The sequence below is a fragment of the Drosophila novamexicana genome, unplaced genomic scaffold, assembly GCF_003285875.2.
Source record: "Drosophila novamexicana strain 15010-1031.04,08,12 unplaced genomic scaffold, DnovRS2.1 tig00000387-arrow-pilon, whole genome shotgun sequence".
Classification (NCBI taxonomy): Eukaryota; Metazoa; Arthropoda; class Insecta; order Diptera; family Drosophilidae; genus Drosophila; species Drosophila novamexicana.
In genome coordinates, this window is record NW_020824800.1 from 429,048 (window position 1) to 435,089 (window position 6,042).

Here is a 6,042-nt window from a genome sequence, read left to right on the forward strand (position 1 = left end):
CTTATGAAATGAATGAAAGAATGAATGTTTATATCGATGTTATATCGATGCTTACGATGTTTTCAGAGGTGATGGCGATAAATCATCGGTATAAGTTAAACATCCCTATTCGATTTTTTATTCAAATTATGCATCTGCAAAGCCAGTAAGTTCTATTATTTAGTGTAATATGTATATTATGGTGAAAGGAAATAAATTTATGAATTCTAGCAAGCAGGTAAGAAATTCATTCAAAAGAATATTGAAAAATTTACGTATTTTATATCTATAGCAGTCTGCTTCTTTGTTAGGGTTACCATATTAGCTTAAACCTCAAAAGTCAAGTGGGTCTTGTAGCGACCAGCTTTGAGTTGTGTGTTCTTGGCGCACTTTTCAAAATTGAAATCTTGCACAATAGCACATAAATAATAAATATAGTGCATATTATTTGTTATAATGTTTGTTTCTTGAGATATTCTCTGACATAATATCGTACGTACACTGTAACTAAATAATTTACATTTTCTATAGTTCCCCCTTAATGATGCCCCTTAAATATACTACCGTAATGACAAGCTCATCATACACTTCCAGCTTAGTTTGGCCAAAGTACGATAAAAGTGGATGAGTGGCCTCTCACTAAGGTCATCACGGATGGAAAGGCAAAGATGTGCTCTCCTAATCCTAATCCTAAGCCAGAGTGCAGTCGACACTATCCTCCTCCACGAATCTAGGGTATACGGAGGAACGATTTTTGCTGACGATTACCTCAGGAAGTTCCATAAATGGAACGTTGCACCAGACAAGATTATTCTCAACCAGGCTTAAAAATAAGCTATCAAAATCCCCCGAATCGCTTGAACTTTTAAGGAAACCGGACGACACATGGACTCGATTTCTTCCTCATACAGACAGGCGGTATAGCTACCAGTACCTGTTGATGTCCAATCTGACAGAGAGAGATGGCTCAAAAATACTTTCAAAGATTTCTTTCATAAAAAATAAGTTTTCTCTATGAGCTTGCGACAACTTCCGCTTGTCAGCTTGTTGCATGGAATTGGAAGCTTCAGTATTTCCGTTCGTTCAATTTAATTGACGAAGTCTTAGGATATTGGCCGGCTATCACATTAAGGACCTGTCTCTTTGTGACAAAGAAGAATCTCTACGACGAAAACCCACTGATTCACTAGACGTCATACTTAATATTGTTTCATGAACCTTGTGAAAAAATTGAGAGCATCCTCTTTGGAGGAAACCCCAAGCAAAGAACTAAGCCCTTCAATATAGTCTTCCCCGATAGAGGAGATTCTACGAACGATTCACGCCTTGACAACCGCCTCTACATAGCCTTACATTAGTTAATCCTTCTAATAATCAGATCGGTTTTTAAAGAGTTCAATCTCTCACAAGATTAAGTGGAATTTCGGAAATGGCCAGCACGGGAATTGGCATCCTCAAAAATCTCGCCTGAATTTAGCTGGGCTGATCACGACATATTTGATTTTTTATTGTCAATTTAAACTTTGTTTTATCAACAATGCATGATTTTTGAATAAAAACGACGTTTTTATACCCTGTGCCCGTCTCTTTGACTTTACGCCGTGGAAAAGTGTTTCACACTTTTTGTAAAATCCACATCTGCTGGATGGAAAATGGATGTCAAGTTTTATTTTTCAGTTTTGAGCTGAGTTTTTGAGAAAACGTGTTTCGAAATAATTTTTCTACAAGTTTTTGTTGGCTGTAACATTTATTTGCAGATCGAAATTATTCTCGGGCAGGAAACGAGTGGAAATTAAGCGAAAAAAACTGACTGACTGATTGACTGATTGATCAATTCACAGCCCAAGCAGTAAGAGCTGTTTTCGAAAGGAAGCCAGAGATCTATAATATTTCATTTCTTGGATAAATTCGTATGTTCCATCCAAAGTTGTAATTTTCCATTTTTGAAGGACTCGTGTCCTGTTTGTGCGGTTTTGTGTTTGCATGGAATGCATTTTGAATGCGTTTGAATGCGCTTAATACAGGGTGTATGCTAGTCAGTCATTTTGATAGGGCAACAGAGAAAACAGGCCAATTAGAAATGGTTTGCGACCATAATCAGGCCAAGGTTTTGTTTGTACTCTTTAGAAACTATCTGCTCTGGATTCCCGAAGACTAAATACAATTGTAGATATCATAGACATCATGCTAACAGAGAGAACTTATTATAGAGAAACAACAGAATGTTTAGATGTCTCGATTTAGCTGCCGATAACATAATTTCGCATAATATATACCCTATGTACCCTAATTTTCTGAGACAAAAATGTGACCCTGCTGAATTGGCCAAGTCATTGAGCCTTGAGTCTTAGGTTAACTTTGGTAATAGTATTGCCCAGTTAGGATTTTTTGTTTAAAAAACTTAAATAAGAAGCAAGAGTATAAAAATATTAAAACAATAGTTATTAATATTTTAAATTTATTTTATTTATAAATATGTGTATATATACATTTTTTTTGCTCAACTTATTTAAATTAAGATTTCAAAGTTTAATTGAAACTGAATATTCCGTTATGTTCTTGTTTTTGAAGGAATTAATATATGAACATAATGTTAATCGAAAAAAAGTTGTTTCATAATCGTTTTAATTAAATATTTAAGCTTAAAGAATAGCTAAGGTACGTATTATTATTTTGAGAATGGATTTTTATTTATGTATGTACACACGTACACTTTGTATTTGTACAAATACATAAGCACATCTGTGTTTCTACATACACATATACATTCATGTATGCACATAATACATTCGCATGTACATAAACATGCTTGAATGTGAGATAAAAAACTTCTCAAAAACAGAGCAATGAGAAGAGAACGATTTCCGATTGGTGGTGCCAACTGAAATTGAATAAGATACACAAACACATAACAGCAAGAATCGCCATCGGCAGCCACGGGGAACAAATAATAGAATAAAAGAGAAGAGAAGCCACCGCATTAACGCCAAACATACACACATACACACATACACACATGTACGCTGTGTACACAAATACAGTCGTACATATACATGCATTTCATATTATATGTATGGGTTGTACATATGCGTGTGTATGTACATAACTACATACAAACCGAATACATATGTATGTATATGTAAATATCAAAAGATGCCAAAAAGGTGCGACAACGACAAGTATTTGGTATTTTATTATAAGTATAAGCGCCCCAGGCCAGCCCCAAAAGTCTAACATTCGTACTTCAGGGCTCCAACTCCTGCTCTAGCTCCACACTCGCGCACACAGTGCAAGTTTAAAGCGCAGATGAGTGCAAGCAGGACGGCGGCAGACTGTTGCCGAACTGTTCAGAATCGAAGCAAAAAATTGCAAGAAATATAAATGCGACGACGAAGACGAAATGGAAAAAGTGAAACGAATGAGAAACGAAAAGGGAAACGGTTGACAAACCCACAAATAGCATAAAAAACATTGAATATATGAGATGGACATCATTCCGAGCAGCAGCAGCTGTCTCGCTCGCACACCCAAAAGTTGGGCTTAATAAGAATAGGGTAATGGCAATTGAGTGTGTAGGTTCAGTGGGGTGGGGGACGAAAAACTTTGTCATTTACTTTTTTAATTGAAATTAAAATGCTTTTCCAATAAGAAAATGAGCTGTGTAGCTAACAAAAATAAAGCAAAAGGAGTTCGCTAAGCAGCTGCGCACAAGCTGCTGCTGCTGCCACCAAGTCGGAGTCGAGATCGAAGTTTAACGTCGGGAGTACACGAAGTTTTTTGCAAATGCAATGCATTTATTTTAATTTACTCTGGCATAAAGAAAAGAAAAAAACAGCCAACGAACAGAAATGCAAAACAATTGTCATTTGTTTATATAAGCGATGTCGGCCATTGGAGTGAGTGAGTGCGCGCTACTGGGCAGCGCTCACTTCAACCACACACACACACAATGCAAATATGTAAATATGTCGCTCACGCTCCCTCATGTTTATTGGTTGCAAGCCACCTGCTCTGTGTGTTCGTTGTATGTGCGCGATGTGTAAGCGAGAGCGGTGCTTGCAGCATAATAAGAAGAAACGAGAGAGAGAGAAAGAGAATGCGCCCTGTTGCCTGAAACGAAATGAAATTGAAACGCAAATGAAATGAAATCGTCGCAATCAAAAAACGCCAAGCCAACAAACGAAATGAAAAAATAAATAAAACGAATGTTACCGTATTGTATAGGGCGGCGACAGCAACGTCAGCGTCAGCGTCAGTGCTGTTCTTTCGGTATAGTATGAGTGAGAGAGCGCCGTCAATGTATGTACGTATACATATAGATATGCATATGTGTGAGTGCTGCTGCTGCTAATTTTCTTCCGTCTCAGCCATCGTTCTCGTTCTGTCTTTTCTGCTTCTGTGTTTCATTTCGTTTGTGTTTGTTTTTGTTTGTATTTTATTACGTTTGTCATTGTGTTTTCGGGGATGCTAACACAAGCGCACAAAGCCAGACAGCCTCAGAGACATACACAGACAGAGGTAACTATTGTATACCACTCCCACTTTTTGTTTGTATTGGTGTACAATTCAAACAGCAACGCATTCGTATACATATCGTTTCGGGTTTTGCACAATCGCAGATACACACACACACACAAACACGTACACACACAGGCTCACATACATCGGATTGCGTACATGTATATGTAACGTAGATGGGGCTGCAGCTACTACTGCTGGCGCTGCGGACGCCGAGGCTTGGTTCGAACACTGGAAACTGGCAACGAAACGAAACACATTTGGCTCGCCTTTCATTACGAATTTGTCATTCGTAAGCAAAGGTAATGCAATAAAAGTTTTGCGCGCGCATTTCCATTTTCGACTCTCGCGACATCGTTGACGAAAATGTACCTCGGTACATAACGGAGCGCCAGCGCCGCATGGTGTGGGTGTATAAAAAAATAACATTCGATTCGTGTGTGTGTGTGTGTGTGCTCGCTCGCTCTCGCTCTTTCTCTCTCTGTCTATCGCGTAACAGCGGCTTTACCAATTAATGTGTCTTTGTGTGTGGGAGGTTGTGCGAGTGAGTGACGATTCCCTTTCGAATGCAATTCGTTTCGTTGATTTCTTGCAGTCTCAGTTGTCGTCGTAGTCCTCTCGTGTGCTGCTCGTGGCCTCAGCGGCAGCAAATGGCCCCAAAAGCTCAGTGACGCGCCGTCGGTACGGTAACGAGTAACGGTTACGTGCTCTCCCTCGCCCAATTGGCGTTTAGCTGACTCGGTGTTGATTTGCATTCTGATTTGTGAAAAGATGATAAAATCATTTTATTGAAAATTTATGAAAACGCATCTCAAATTCGGTTGGATTGTAAATGTTATTGACGAAAGTATATTAAAACTACTAAAAAGTATTTTGCAAATATAAAAAAAGTGCGTACAATTTAAATTAAAACCAAGATTAAATAGGTAAATTTCTTTTGAGGACATAAGGATTAATGCCAATCTCTGAACAAATAAATGAATTGGAAAAACAAACAATATATTATATTTCAAAATTAGCGCATAAAAATGCATATATTGTGGCACGTGTTTTCAGATAACGGGATAAATTAGTAGAATATATGTAAACATTGACACAGCCAAATAAACTGCTACAAAATAATGACAAAATTTATTTGTGAACTTGATTTTTAAAAATATAATTTGTAATGTTTTAAATATTATTTTTATTGTGTTTACTTATGTGCTTTTGAAATATATATTTTAATTTTGTCATCAATTATTTCGTAAATTATTCAGATTCTAAATTGCTTTTCAAAAACAAAATTGTATAGTTTATTAGATAAAAAAACTCATTAATCGTAGCAAGAATACCATTGAGAATTCAAATTGAATGCGAACTTTGGCAAAAGCTAATAAACACAAACACATGCGTATTTTATTTGTATCTCGAATGGTCAGCAGATAACAATTATGATGGCTATAGAGTTTTAAAAACGTCAAAGATCCAAACAATAATTAAAAACGAATTAAACGTTCATTAATTATCTAAACACGCGTGCGTTGATTCTTTTTAGTGAGCTCA